The 15,500-nt window shown below is 49.5% G+C and overlaps 1 non-coding gene across 1 annotated transcript; it reads right to left on the bottom strand.

Annotated features, from left to right (window-relative positions):
- Positions 1–14,889: 14,889 nt before the first annotated feature.
- On the bottom strand, positions 14,890–14,962 carry Trnaa-cgc. Its single transcript has one exon. It is a non-coding gene; the product is annotated as a tRNA-Ala (tRNA).
- Positions 14,963–15,500: the final 538 nt, after the last annotated feature.

Raw genomic sequence — 15,500 nt, forward strand, 5'->3', positions numbered from 1 at the left:
ACAAATGATATATGAAGATTCTAGTCTCTCCATATTCTTGCTAATGCTTGGTGTTGTCTACCCTTTTTATTGTAGCCAGTCACATGGGCATAGAGAGGCTTCTTGTTGGGTGTGGTTTTCTATGTCTGCCCCACCCCCTCATCAACACTATAGTCAGGATAGGCTAGGTTATGCTGTGGTAACAAGCAACCTCCAAGCCTCAGGGACTTCAAACCACAAGGGTTATTTCTCACACATGCTGCATGGCTACTGATGACTAGAAATGATGAGGAGAAGGAGTGCTCGTCAATGGCACCCAGGGACCCAGGCTGATGGGAAGTCCCGGAGGAGGAAAAGGCAGACTGCTGTGGTTTCAACGTCCCCACCAATGCTCATGGTGAAATTTAATTGCATTGTAACAGAGGTGGCATCTTTGAGAGGTGGGATCTTTAAGAGATGATTAGAACAAACAGGCACCACCTTGCCAATGGATTAAGCCTTTTATCACAGGAGTGAGTTCGTTATTAGTGGACTCTTGGTGAATGGATGAGTTCGGCCTGCTTTCTCTACTTGCCTTTCTTCCATGTTACAATGCAGCACAAAGGCTCTGGCCAGACCCTGACGCCATGCTCTTCCCAGTCTCCAGAACTGTGAGAAATTCTTTTCTTCTTTATAACTTACCTAGTGTGTAATATTCTGTTATAGCAACAGAACATGGGCTCAGACACAGACCACACCAATTCTCAAAGCTTCTGCCTGGCAGTGACAAAATCACTTTCATTCCTATTTCACTAGCTGGCAATTCATACGGTCACCATTAACTTCAAAAGTGGGCGAAAAGGGCTGGGCCTGTGGCTCAGTGGTCGTGCACTTGCCTGGCATGTGTGAGGCACTGGGTTCAATTCTCAGCACCGCATAAAAATAAATAAATAAAGGTCTATCAGCAACTAAAAAAATATTTTTTTAAAAAAAGTAGGTGAAAAATAGAATCATCATTTTATCGAGAGGGGAAGATGAATTGGAATATTTGTGGAAAGCTAATGCATTTTATAAATGCTGAGGAAGATATTCTAAGCTTTTTACAGACTAGGAATCCAAAGCTCAGAGCTGAGGGGCCTTGAGGAGGAAACACTGCTAATAATTCAAGCCGAAGCAATCCGCCTCCCAAGCCTGTGTTTGTGTGTGTGTGTGTGTGTATGTGTGTGTGTGTGTGTGTGCACCAGGGATTGAACTCAGGGCACTCGGCCACTGAGCCATATCCCCAGCCCTATTTTGTATTTTATTTAGAGACAGGGTCTCACTGAGTTGCTTAGCACCTGGCTGTTGCTGAGTCTGGCTTTGAACTCATGATCCTCCTGCCTCAGCCTCCCAAGCTGCTGGGATTACAGATGTGCGCCATGTTGTTTGCATTCTTATCAACTACACTAACACTTTCACTGAGATACTGTTTCCTACAGAGTTTGAAACATCCCCACTGAGGAGCAGGATACACATACACACACACACACACACACACACACACACACACGAACAACTTTGGCACATGGCTTTTACTCAGTCCCACAGTGAGATGGAGCTCACATCTAGAGAGCCATGTCATGATCTCTAAATACTGACTCTGCCTGCTTCAAACTAGGGTCCATGTAATCATCTCCTTAGAGATACAGATGACCCCTGGTCCTGTCTCCACCTTCATAGCTACAGATCATATCCTTTTACTACCCGTCCTCACGTACATGGTGCTTTTGCTCTCAAAAAACTCCAGACCAACTTCCAAACAGAGAAAATCCTCTGTGCTTGGAATGGGTCAAATAAGTTTCTTAGTTAAAAGCCAGCAAAGACAGGGAGAGGGACTCTGTTGTAAACAGGGAAGAGCACCACGTAACTCCAAGCTGACTTGGTGCCCCAAGGAGAGTACAGCCGTGGGTTTCCAGGTCCCCGTGCTGAGAACCGCGCCACGGTCAGGTTTGCAATGCATCCTGCAGGCCCGGACCTGGCTCTGCCGGCTGGCTCTGAAACCTTGCACAGCTGGCTCCTCTAAGCCTTGGTAAATGGCAATAATAGGAGGATCTATTGGACTTAGGATTGAATAAATAAGGAAATATGTGAAAGTCCTTAGCAGGGCTCCCGGAGCTTGGTGAGGGTTCAGTGGTCATTTAACCAGGGGGACCATTGACGTCATCATGACCTATTCAGGGAGCTGAAAACGGAAGTCTCCAGATTTGGGGTTCAGGGACTTGTTGGTCTTGGAATCATATTCTCGGTTGAAGTTCCCCTGGGAGGACTTTGTCAACACTAGTCCAGGGCCATTTATGATAAGTTGAGGGAAAGGAAAGAAATTCAAGAAGGCATTGAGGAGAAGAGGAAGGGGCTCTTTCCTTGAGGAACAGGAGGCTCATGATTCCCTAAGGAGGGAGGCAGCGTCCAGTGGGGGAAGAACATGGCTCTGCGTCCCTTACTACCTCTGGGTCCTGAGCAGCTCCCCTCGCCTGTCTGGCCCTCCAGGGAGGAGAACTTAAGCCGTGGAACTTTAGCTTTGCCTCTGGTGTCTCTTTAAAGGCTCAGTGGGGTGAGTCCCTGTCCCCACGCTGGATAAGAACTTCAGGCTGGCCCCAGAACATTCCTTCTCACTCCTAGTTGTAAACAGTCCTTTTATTCCCAAGTCCCACAGTTAGTTTCTTTCCTAAAATCAGAATGTCCTCCCTAACACACTGACCTGTACTTCAGACTTTTTTGAAGAGAGCCTCCTTCCTCTTCCTCCATGTGGTCCACTGGGAAGAGGAAAATCGATGCCATCTCCCCCAACATGTGCACACGGGGGCTGGAAGTGGGGAAAGGTAGGACTCATAAGGGTGGGAAGGAAGGTGCTTCCTTGAGTGTGCTCAGGCACCATGTGGGTCAGTAACTGGGCACGGAAGGAGCCACCAGCCCTGAGGCAGCTGCCGCTCTGGCCACCTTAGGAATCCCTTCCTGCTTTGCAGACTCTGGTGGTCCACCTTCCCGTGTATCTGATGGGGATGATGCCCTCCTGATGACCCCAGGAGACCATATCTAAGATGGTCCACAAGGCAAGACCGTCTTCAGGAAACACACTCTGCCAGGACAAGCTTTGGGCATACAAATTCACATCTGTTTCTGTGTTAGTCAGCTTTCCTTGACTGTAACAAATATCTAAGTTAATCCATTTATAAAGAGAAAAGGATTCTTTTGGCTCCCAGTTTTGGAGTCCCTGACTGTTTGGCCCCATTGCTTTTGGGCCTGTGGTGAGGCAGCACATCAAGACAGGAGATTGTGTTAGAAAGCCCATTCATCTCAAGGCCAAGTGTAACAGAGGCAGACAGGAAAAGACTGGGGTCCTACAATCCTTTTGGAGGGACACCATCAGTGACCTACTACCTCTACTTGGCTCTCTCTCTCTCTCTCTCCCCCCCCCCCCCATGGATTAAACCCAAGGATGTTCTACCACCTAGATATACACCAGTGCTTTTTTGATTTCTGTTTTGAATCAGGTCTTGCTAAGTTGCCGAGGCTGGCCTTGAACTTGTGATCCTCCTACCTCAGCCTCCCGCGTAGCTGGGATTACAGACTCCCCTAAACTCAGCTGGGTCCCACCTCTCAAAGGCTCCACCACCACCACCCAATAGCATCAAGCCAGGGACTAAGCCTTTAACACATGAGCACTGAGGAGATAGATATCCCAGACCCAAGCCATAGCAGCTTCCTCGCTGGTCTCTAACCTTCTGTACTCTCAGGAGTGATTGCACACAGTCCCCGTGCCTCCATCTCTCCAGCCTCAAACTCTCCACAGCCTCTCAAAGAAGCTGGACTTGGGGCTCACCTGGCATGCGTGCGGCCCGGGTTCGATCCTCAGCACCACATACAAACAAAGATGTTGTGTCTGCCGAGAACTAAAAAATAAATATTTAAAAAAATTTTCTCTCTCTCTCTCTCTCTCTCTCTTTAAAAAAAAAAAAGAAGAAGCTGGACTAGAGGTGCAGGGACAGGTAAAACATCCCCAACTTTACTGTATGTGTGTGTTCATCAGAAGGCGAATAACAGCCTAATGTTTGTAAAACCCTCTAATACCTATTGATTCTTTTATATCCTCTTTGTGGACTAGGGATTTGTGGAGCTGGCAGGATGTGAGCGGTGATACAAGTTCTAAAGCTTTGTCTGTAGAAATCTCCAGCTTCATGAGGTGACTCACTTGGGGATTTTGCAGCTTTGAAATCTCAGTGCCCCGCCATCATTTCCTCAGGCACAACCTTTCTTATCTATTGGGGTTTTTGGGAGATGCAGTGACATCACTGGTGCTTGCTGGGTGCCAAGCAGGGTGCCCACACTTAGTAAGGCTCAGATATGTGATTGACATTATTCCCCCCAAATCCCCGTCCCCTGAAGAGGATGTAGCACATCGGAAGCATTCGATAAATGTTAATGAATAATTGATAGATATACCTGAGTGTATTTCAAGGCAGATTAAAATAAGTGCCAAGTAGCTACAAGTTTTGTGTGGCGACAACCAAGGGCAGTGATAGGTAATTGTGCCATGTGCAACCTGAGGAAGCTTCGGCCAGGAAATGGCCTTTGGGATTTGAGTCACTGGGAACGGAGCAGGTGGGGTGTGCAGATGGACTTTCATTGATGGGTGGCGCTGGGTTATTAGTTGGACCAAACCATGTTCCTTTGTGGGCCAGCCTCTCTCGGGTAGAGCTCTTTCCATTGTAAGTGATAGAAGATTGACTTGAACCAACTTAAACAATAAAGGGAAAGATTTCCTAAAAGTGCAACGTAGAGGCACAGGTTCCAGCAGCAGGCCCAGCTGGACTCAGGCTTCTGGATGCCACCAGGACCCACTTTGCAGTTCTGGTTACTCTCAGTATTGATTTCATTCTCAGCCCAGTAGCCAGCCCGCCTCTGTGGGGGGACAAGGTGGTGGGCACTTTCAAAACTGCCTAGTTCCAGTTCAAATCCAGGGAAATGAAAGTCCAGCATGTCTGCATCTTTGCCTCCCCCCACAACAGTCCTGACATCTGATATAATCCCCTGGCCTCAGTTCCATGGCTCTGCCTCTCCTATGGGTGGGGAGGTGCTGCTAGGGGCTTCACCCCAAGACAAGGCACCAGAAACCCCTGAATTGATAGTGGGAAGAGCTGTCACCTGAGAAGGAAGGAGGAGCTGCCAGCAGAGGGATACTCCAAGTACTGATTTTTCACCATGAAACACCAGCCACACTCTGGGGCCACAGCTGCACAGCCTCCAACCCTAACTCACCAGCTGCATGACCTTGTGCAAAGTACCTCATCCCTCCATGCCTCAGTTTCCTCATCTGCAGAAAAGAAATAGTAGTAAGTCCAACATCATAGGGTTAGAGAAAAACCTAATGAATTTTTACAAATCTCTTAGAACAGTGTGCAGAAATTGCCTGGCGGAGTCGATGGAGCTGTCATTATGTAATGGCTTCCTTTCCCTGTGATTTTATGTTTATTCAGTTATTCTGGACGTTTCCAGCCCCCACTTGGCTATCATGGCGGCAGGAAGTCATCCACCTCTCAAGCACACCTCAGTGTGACTAAAACCAAAGTCATGCTGGGGCTGGGGCTCTGGTTCATGTTGCTCCCTGCCATAAAGATCATCATGCGTGATGAGGGTCCTTGTCATCTGCAGCTCAGGGTCCACCATGGAAACCCTAGCCACCCTGCATTTGGTGGCATTCGGGGAAACCAGGAGGAAATCTTAGCACTTGGGCCATTCCCGGAGGGACTTTGCAATCTAATCTAAAAGGCCGGAACATTCTGTCAAATACAATCTGAACCAGGACCCATTCCCAGGAGGAAACTGCCCAAGTTGGCTGGCCAGGGTGTTGATAGCATGACCTCCTTCCTCTCGGCCCCTTCTCAGGGTGTGAATGAGCATGTAGAAAAGAGAGAGAGAGAGAGAGAGAGAGAGAGAGAGAGAGAGAGAGAGAGAGAGAGAGAGAGAGATGAAGACAACAGAATCAGGCCAAATCCCAGTGTCTGACTCACCTGCTTTATTTTCTTCCTCCTGGACAACACTTGAAAAGGTACAACCCTGCCACACGTAGTACCGGGGTAACCCGAGAACATCCATGCAGTGAGTCTGTCCCCGTGAAAAGGACCTTTCAGTGACACTGAGCCCAGCGTATCCCCGCTCTATTTATAGGAACTGTTTGTTTAATTTGAGTCTGGTCTCTAAGAATAAGAAATGAGCTCATCCTGGGGCACAAGCCAGAGCCTACAACTCAAGAGATGACCCGTGAATCCCTCTGCCTTTTCTTCTGGCTCCGAAAGGGGAAGGGTTCAAGGGTGAGCTACTTGGGTTGTGGCTCTGACACCAGGCATGTTTGGATGCTGGTGGTATCTCAGTATGGTTTGGGGGGCTTGATTTTTGTATTGGTGATGGAATAACAGGTCTATGATCCCTTTGTCTCTCCCAAGGATCCACAAAAAAACCCTTGAGCCCTTGGTTGGTGAAACATCAGATGCAAGGAGACCCCATTAGGATTCAGATGTCCCCCAGGAAGGAGGAGGGTGTGGCTAAGGAGAAGAAAAATCCCTTTCTCTCCAGTATCTTCCTGACCTGGAGGCAGAGACTGGGGCCAGGTTGTCTCTCAAAGTACGATACCATTCCTGGGTGTTTGTTTTGTTGTGTTTTTCAAGGGTGTGTGATAAGGACCAGGAGCTGTGACCCACTTAAACTTTAAATATCTAACCCAGAACTTGTTGCACTGAAGTCCAAAGGTGAAGCCACTCCAGAGAACTAGTTTAGATTGTGCCGGAAGCTGCTCCCTTTGCTAGCATGTTGGGTTAATGAGCCTGAGAACCAGACCTACTCAGCCTGAGGGAAGGGACTTGGGTGAAACCGTTGGGCTTGGTACGATTTACTGGTTAATTATAGCTTCCCCACAACCATGCTCCCTCTCCAAGAAGGAAAAGAATAGTGTCCATTTATTTACTTTCTCTCCTGTTTTCTGTTGACCTTCTCTCCTATGCCAGACAGTACTCTAGGGCCAGGTGGTGACTAGGTGACAGGTATGATTAACAGTGAAAAAAATTCAGCCTCTGATCCTGAGCTGAAAGTATGTACAAGGCCATCTGTGTGTTAGGTGCCAGGCTGGAGCACCCAATCCAGCTAAAAAGAGCCGTCCCTGCCCTTAAGAAGTCTGGAGTCCAGTGAGGTAGGTGAATATTAATCAAATCATTGGCTAAATAAAGATATTATCTATCACTAATGATGGAGATTTCTGTACAGAAAAGGTCAAGGTGCCCTTTGAAAGAGCAGAGAGAGGAATGGGCCTGGATGTGGGGACAGAGAAGGACCACGCACATCAGATACCACAGATGGTGTGTTGTCTGTTGAGCATAGAGATGACTGATGGCTGTAGTTAGGTGGCATATTTTTGAGTTTCCATGAGGTGCTCTGGAACACCCATACCCTCACCCAATTGTCCTGAGGATAAGCAAGAATGTCTCAGGGAGAGTTCGTGTCCACAGAGAAGTTGGGGATTCCACCAGGTGATTGGCACATGGAGGCTTTGGCCTTGACCTGTGGGTCTGCAATAGATGTGGTTAAATATCCTTTTTCTTATAGGGCACTCATCTCAGTTGCCTCGTTGAGTGAAGGTGTAAACAATGTCATCCTCACATGTCATTTTTCTGACTTTTACTGGTACATGGTGGTCCTGCCACCGTACTCAGAAATCTGTATAGAAAGACGGCGCCACGTTCCCTTCTGCAGTTCCGTGCCTCCAGATGCTCACACGCAATGGCTTTGTTAAGAGAATTCCTCAAAGAAGCACTCAGCACCTGCCAATACCTGCCAATACGGTACAACCTCGAGCAACTCCCTTCAGCAGAGAGCTTCCATTCCTTCCTTTGAAAAATGTGGCTGTTTTATTTCTGTTATGCCCAGCATTTTCGTAGGCACCCAACGATAGCCAACAAAAGCGTCAGAAACGGCCCCACCCTAAAAAAGTTCCTAAGGCCATTCAAGAGGAATTTTCACTCGGTTATTCAACAAATACTGAGAAGCTACAATGTAGCAGACATAGATCCAGGATTTGGAGGCCATGCGCGTGGTTGGGGCTAAACACAATCCCCGCTTCACGGTGCTGACAGTCTAGAGGAGGGAAAGAGAGCCTCGAACCATCGATGCACACGGCAATTTCAGGTGCCTGACCTGCTTGGCTGATCCAAGACCCGTTGGAGGCTGTGACAGTTAAACAGAGCCCGGAATGCGTCCAGAGCATTCTGGACAGAGAGAAAGAGCACTTGGAGGGTTCTGAGGCTCCGCGGCAATTGGCTCATTTAAGGAATAATAAGCAGCAAGTGTGGCTAAACATGACCAAGGGGGCAAGTGGTCGGTTGGCCAGCGGGTACAGTGTGGATTTTATTTTGAATGCAGGAAGCTTTCCACAGGCAAACGTGTTTCCCTTCAGCCAGAACCTACCTGTCCACCTGTGGGAGATTCTATAGACCAGTGAAATTTTGAAAAGGACCGACTTGGGATTCTTAGCACTCAGAACCCCAAATAAACTGACATCTGGAAAGGGAAGATGTCAATGTCAGCCTATTTCTGGGTAAGAAAGAACAGTGCCTCCTGTCTCGGAGGCTTTCCTGGGCCCGAGAAGATGCAAGTAAAATGTGAATCAACCACAGCACGGGCTCGTGCTTGTAGCTCGGCATCTGCTCCCCACCTTCTGGATGCATCACCCCACATTTCCTCCAGGGAATCACTGCTTCCCTGTTTTGGGGAATATGGTTTGGCTCTTGCTACTCAGAAGTGTTTTTCACCTTCTGCCCCCACACCGAAGTGACTGGCTCGGGGATGGGCCCAGAACTCAATCAGAGGCAGTGAAACTCAAGAAGAGATTGCCAACAGGCTGCTGACAAAACACACTTCCTGTCTTTCCCCGGGAGCCTCCAGAATGAGGATGTGGAGTTTAGAATCACGGCAGCTATTTGTGACCAAGGGGAAGATTCCGGAACTGTTAGGGGGTGTGGGGAAGCACAGTGTGACTCCTGAGGATAATGCCAATCACACGGAAGGCAGGGCAAAAGATAGAGAACTGGAATCCTCCTCACTGTCCTGAGGTCCAGGATCAAACCTTACCTGCAGCCTGACCAGTGCTGGATATTTTAGTAGCCTTGGCCAGTTCGATGTTCTTGGTTATAAAAACCACAGTTTCAGGTGGGAATTCATGTCTTGCAACATAAAGAGCCCACGGGACAAACCTTGCAGTAGGTGCCCGACAGAGCAGAGAGTCTCCTGTGCATCCTTGGTCCCTGGGAGGAAGTAAACCCACCCAAAAACCCAAATAAAAGGTCTCTCCTCCCACTTCTCTCTTCCCATGTTTCCATGCCTCCCGTCACCATAGCACTGTGACTCTCATGGAAAGGCAGAGGAGGAGAGGGGGCCTGTTTCCAGGCTGTGTTGCCACACTGGGGGGATCAGGGAGACAGCGTGAGAGAGGCGGCTCCAAGCCTGACATTTCAGTATAGAGATAACAGGGTAAAAATAAACTCCCCAGTGCCTGTAGCAGCACCCGCTTCTCTGCTTCACAGTTCTTATCTCTCTCTGCTTTGGGGACAGAAAGGTTCCTTTCAGGTCACCACTTGACCTGCCTCATCCCAGCCCTGGGCAGGGAGGAGGAGGTGTGGGTCATCATCTTCCATCTGTCCACACCTGCCCATTCACTTCTGGGGAGTCGAGGGACATCCCCACCCCCTTCCTGCACCCCCTCTTCTTATTTTTCAAATCACCTTCCATAGGATGCTCCAGCCACATGGCCTGGACTGAGGTCTCCACCTTCCAGAGGGTCTCAGAAAGATGAAATGATTCGTCCAAAGTCACACAGCTAATTTGCACTTAATATGTTTTGGTCTCGTGCCAGGGTCTTTTCTGCCTGTCTCTGAGCAGGGACAAGAAAGAACTTGATTCTTCTGCAGGGCCCCCAGACAGCCAAGCAAGCTGGGTCCCATGCCACTCCTACGGGTAGCCTCCACATAGGTCTCCTGGGACATAAGCATCCTGTGTGCCACCTGACAGCCACACCCCTCACAAGCACACACTTTGTTAGAGCTTTGTGTTCTACTTGTTTACCACAGAAGAACACTGGGGACAAGTGAGTCTCAGGGACCCAGCCCCAACTGCTGCTGAAGTGCACAGAGGGTCCTTGAGCCTCAGGTTTCTCATCTATACCATGCTGGTAACACTAGATCTGCACCGTAGGATTGTTGCAGGGCCTACATGAGTTAAGTCATCACGTGCCTGGCACTTAGCCTGTGCCTGGGATATGATCATCTAAGATTCGGAGCTTCTCCTTACGATGGTAGCTCTTCCTATGACCGCGTTCACGTATGGTGACAATGCCACTCGCCCATGTCGGTTGAACACGCCCTCGGAGTTCTTTGTCTCTCGGTGGCCAAGGATTTGCATTGAGCCATTTCATCAGTTAAGACTTCTGTGGTTGCCAGTGACCGAAACAGCGATCCTCGCTGGATTACATGAAAAGGGAATTTATTGGCTCAGTGGATAACTCTAAAGGCGGCCAAGGGTAGAGCCTAGCTTCAGGCACAGCTGGATCAAGGGATGGAAATGATACCATCAGGATTGGGTTTCTCTATCCCGGTTTCTCAGCCCAGTTCCCTCGCTGTTTGCTCCGTCCCCAAGGTGGCAGAAATGGCTGCAGGGGCACCTCATCCTCTTGGTTTCAAAGTCAGTGGGAAAGAGCCAGTCCTGGCATTCTCAGGAAATCTCTGTGCATCTCACTGCCCAGCCCTGAACCCACCCATTGCTATGGATGGAACAGAATGTCCAGAAAGGGACAGGCCCTAGAGCCGGGGCGGTGGGGGGGGGGGTCATTCCACTCCAACCCCAGATGTGAAAGGAGTAAACAGGTTGCCCAGAGGGTAATCAGGCACAGCTACCAAAAAAAAAAGAGGTGTCTTCTGCAGCCACCCACTCTCTGGCCTTGTGCCCCAGAGTGGACATCAGTCCTCAACCTCTGAAATCCCAGGGAGCAGAAGAGGCTACCACAGAGCTGTGAAGCCAGGCCAACCATCTCTGACAAAAATTAAAAACTGTCATCTAAAGATGCCTCAGTGCCAGCCGCTGACCAACTGGACCAGCTGGCTTCAAAGAAGATGCTTCTCTGAACCTGACCCCCACAGCCTGCTGGGCAGAAGCCAGGTTCCTTGATTAGCGGCTGACATCTGGGCTCTTCTCTAAGCCTTTGTTAATTACTTGTTTTTTAAAAAAGGATCATCCATGACCAAAAAAAAAAAAAAAACTTTCATGGTCTGCAAAATTATACGTGCAGCACAGAGTAACCTAGCTGCTTTGGGCTCCAACCTGAGGTCCATGGTAGGTATCAATAAAAAGAAGGTTAAGATACACCAGGAGGAGTTAGTGACTTATCCAGCACCAACTTGAGACTCAATGAAATTAAAACAGTTGAAAACAAATTAGAAAGGGAGTAACTTTCCCACTGGGTGATTCAGTTGGGTTTAATGCCAGCAGGTAGCTGCCTGTACCATCTGCAATTCTCTCACGCTCCGTGAGAGAGCGTGTGCGTCTCCCACCTCGGCTGGAAGAATTCGATGGATGCTGGTCCGCCTGCAACCTCAGGGACACTCTTGAGTCTCCCTTCCTCAAGCCTGCAGGAGAGACGAGAAAGAAGAGGGCGAGGGAGCAAGAAAGAGTTCTTTTAAAATAATTATGATCATTATGTATGCATCTGCTAGTGGGAGACTCTGGGAATTATTCCTAAAAGACTGGAAAGAATTTCCTCTTTGATCTCCATTCAGAGCCAGAGAAAATCAAATTAAGAAAGAAAAGCAAGGGAAGATTCTCAGTGGGAAGGAAAGAGCAGGGTTGGGGCTGGGAGTGGGATTCTGGGGAAAATATGGGGTGAGGGCAAAACCCCTGGACACCTTCCTTTCTCTTCTAGATGTTGGTAGGCTGAGGAGGAAGAGCTGACAGCTAGAGAAAAGGTGAGACCGGCAAAGGGGAGGGTTTGGGGTCTCCTGCAGGACTTCCCACCCTCCCTCCAGGGCCCTCCAGAGTGCTGCCCATCAAGCTGGTGAGGAACTGGTTCCTGCACATCAACCAAGATGGCGGGGCTTCCTCAACAAGGGTGCTCACTCCCACAGGAGCCCTGCAAATTCTCACCGACGCGGAGCCAAACGCCACAACAAGCTTAGCAGGCGTGGGCGTGTGAGAAGTTTGGGGTTCTTTTTTTTTTTTTTAAAATGGTCCTGTCACTTCTCTAATTTTCTTGTGTGGTTGCTAAGCAGCACGCCTCTGCCCCATTTCCACTTCCCTCTGCTCCTGCTGTCTTTGTCTCTCTCCGCCCTCCACCCCCACAAGCTCCCAGCGCTCCCTCCCTCTTCCCTGCCTCCTGTGGAACTCAGGGAGCAGCCCCAGAGTGGGTCCCAGCTCCCAGGGGGCCCAGTGACAGGCCCAGTGGCGGCTGTTCAGATGGAGGCGCTCACCACCCTGCTCTGCAGAAAGACCTTTGCTGGAGCCACTCTGGATCCCCCAACAGAGCTGAAGGATTCCTTCCTTCCTTCCCTCCCTCCCTGCCTCTGCCCACCTCCTTTCCTTCCTTCCTTCCTTCCTTCCCTCCCTGATAATGCCTCAAGTCTTTGCCTAGAAGCTAGAGCGTCTGCAGATGCTCTGCGGGTGATGTGTTGAGGGAAGCAGGCCCATGTGAGACAGTGGGGAATGGTGGAGGCTGCTCCCGCAGGAGCCTGGGGAGGCGCTGCACTAGGCAGGAACAGGGCGTGGTGTTAAAGTGGGCCGCAGTGGGAGGAGCTGGTAGGTAGGATGGAGAAGGCTGGTCTGTATGTTCCCACTGGATTGTTAGAGAGGTAGCCTTGGCAGCAGGGTGGAGGATGGGTGGGAGGAGGGCAGTTGCCATGGGCAGTCAGCTATGGCTCCCAAGAGGTTATAGAGAAGGCTCGGTGGTAGCCCTGGACCCTGATTTCTACAGGACCCTCATTTGTGTGGGTAGGAGAGTGGCCCACTAGATATCAGAAAAAAAGAGCTCAGGGTGGAGAGAATTGATTGTCACTTTTCCCTTGGTTCCCAAAGCCACCCATTCCCTTCTGTCCTGCCCTGTCCTAGACCATAGGTTAGTAAGGTCACTCACTGGACGGATGTGGCCACAAGGGATCCCAGAGGACCATGCAGAGGCCACAGTGCTATATCACTTCCAGCTGGGTCACCAGAGTAGGACAGCGGGGCCACGGTAGGTTGCCTGAAGGGAGGGAGGCCTGAGGTCTGGCCTGCGTCCATGCCACATGAGGCCCTGTGCCTGGGGTCTCCCCATGGCCAGGACAGAGCCCACAGGCCCCAAAGGGCTCTTCCTCCCTGCTCCTTTCTCACTAGCCACAGAATGTTGTTGGATGGTGCAGAGACCTGAACCAGGCACAGGGACCTCTGCCCTTACAAACAAACCAGCCAAGTCCCTGAGGGAGCAGAGGAATGGCCTACCACTGAGAACCCTGTGCCGGGACTGACACTGGAGGAGGAGGCTTCAGAGCCCAGAGCTCAGAGGATGCACTTCCTGTGTTCTGTTCAACGTAGAGAATGGCATCCAGGGCAGCGGTCCCGCATCAGCCCCTATGCACAGCGGGATTTCTATCTCCCCTGCTCAGCTACAATGCAACCCCAATACCATTGGCCTGCCTGGTTCTCAGGCCCAGTTTCTGAGGTCCGGCTCTCCCCTAGATGTGCCTGGATCTTACTGCTGAGGGCCTGGGTCAAGGCATCCAACCTTCCAGTCTCCAAGAAAAGTAGAGGGAGCTTCCCCCATAGGAAGGAAGCTTCCATACAGATACCCACCCCTACCCCCATCATCCTATCCCTGGGCCCCTGGGGGCTGGCCCTGCCCTAGGAGCCTCCAGCAGCTGATGAACAGCTGGGGATACAAAAAAAGATCCTTGGAGAAGGACAGAGCCAGCTTATTTATATATATTGCTTTGTTTTTAGGAGTAGTGAAGGGAGCTGTCTTTGGGGGCCTTTTGTTCGCTTTGCTTTTCAAAGCAGCTAGGAAGGGAGGAGGGAAGATGGGGCTCTACAAGTCAGTCCCCTCAGCCAGTATTCACTCCTGGCCCCTGGTACAGCATGCCCAGGAGTATAGGACCCAGCACAGCCTGCCTCCCTGAGACGAGCAGGGAGAGCCCAGCTTCTGCAGCATCAACAGCAGACGGGACCCACCAGGCACCAGAGGAGACCTTACCTTTCCCATTTAGTCAGCCCCAGTTTTGAGGGGTAGGTGGTATTATTCCCATTTAACTAATAAAAAAGCAAAGCTCAAAGAAGCGAAGCAATTTGCCAGAGGCCATGCCGCTGAGGAGCAGGCTCCCAGTGGAGATTCAAACCAGGGCTCTCTGGCTGTACGGCTAAGCTACTGCTGCAGGCCACCAGCCAGGAGGAAGGATGTTCTGGAGATGGTCCTGGAGGTGGCTGGATTCGATTCAGGGAACCTGCAGGGGATGGCTGTCCTCCGTCCAGCACTGTGCTCGCCCAGTCCAGGGGCCCCTGAGGCCAGTCTCCGACCTTACTATATCAAAGACACAAGTCCAGCTCCTAAAACATTGGGAAACGGCCATGAAAATTTTCCACAAAGAATTAAAAGCTAATAAACAAGGTGTAGACATAATAACAAGAATATCTATGTTCCAACATCAAGCTTAAGAATTAAATGTTTCTCCACCCACTTGGTGGTCTCCCTCGAACACTAACCATCCCCTCCTGGGTTTGCCACAGCCTTCCCAGTTTGTGTTCTTATTATTCATTCACATGCTGGTCTCCGTGCCTCTACTGCATTCGTGTGTGTTCCTGAACAATAGTGATATTTGCATTTTTTCATTTTTTTGTTTTTGGTGGTGCTGGGAATTGAACCCAGGGCCTTGTGCATGCGAGGCAAGCATTCTACCAACTGAACCATATCCCCAGATGCATTTTCAGTATTTTTATATCAATGATGTGTTGTATGTGTCCATATGCATCTTGCTTTTTAGAAACAGCTTTATTGAGATATAATTTATATACTCTTCAAGTCACCTATTTAAAACATAAAATTCAATGGCTTCCAGAATATTCAAAATTGTGCATTTATCACCATCATCCGTTTAGAACATTTTCATCACCCACCCCAAAGAGCACTTCCATCCTCCAATCAGCCACATTCCCTCTAGACCTTGACTCATCTCCTTTCTCTCTCTAGGTTGAGCATCTTTTCATGTCATTTGTTTAAACGTGGTCATTTGTTTATCTTTGGAGAAACATCTACTCAGATCCTTTGTCTATTTTAAATGATCGATTACCTTTTTATTATTGAGTTGTGATAGCTCTTTGTATATTCTAGACGCTAGTCTCTCATCAGATATATGAGTTGTGAAAATTTTCTCCCGAGTCGTGGGTTGTATTCACTCTCTTGACATCTTTGAAGCAAAATGTTGTTCATTTCCATGTCTAATGTGTCTGCTTTT

This window comes from Marmota marmota, unplaced genomic scaffold (assembly GCF_001458135.2).
Source record: "Marmota marmota marmota unplaced genomic scaffold, marMar, whole genome shotgun sequence".
In the NCBI taxonomy this organism is placed as follows: Eukaryota; Metazoa; Chordata; class Mammalia; order Rodentia; family Sciuridae; genus Marmota; species Marmota marmota.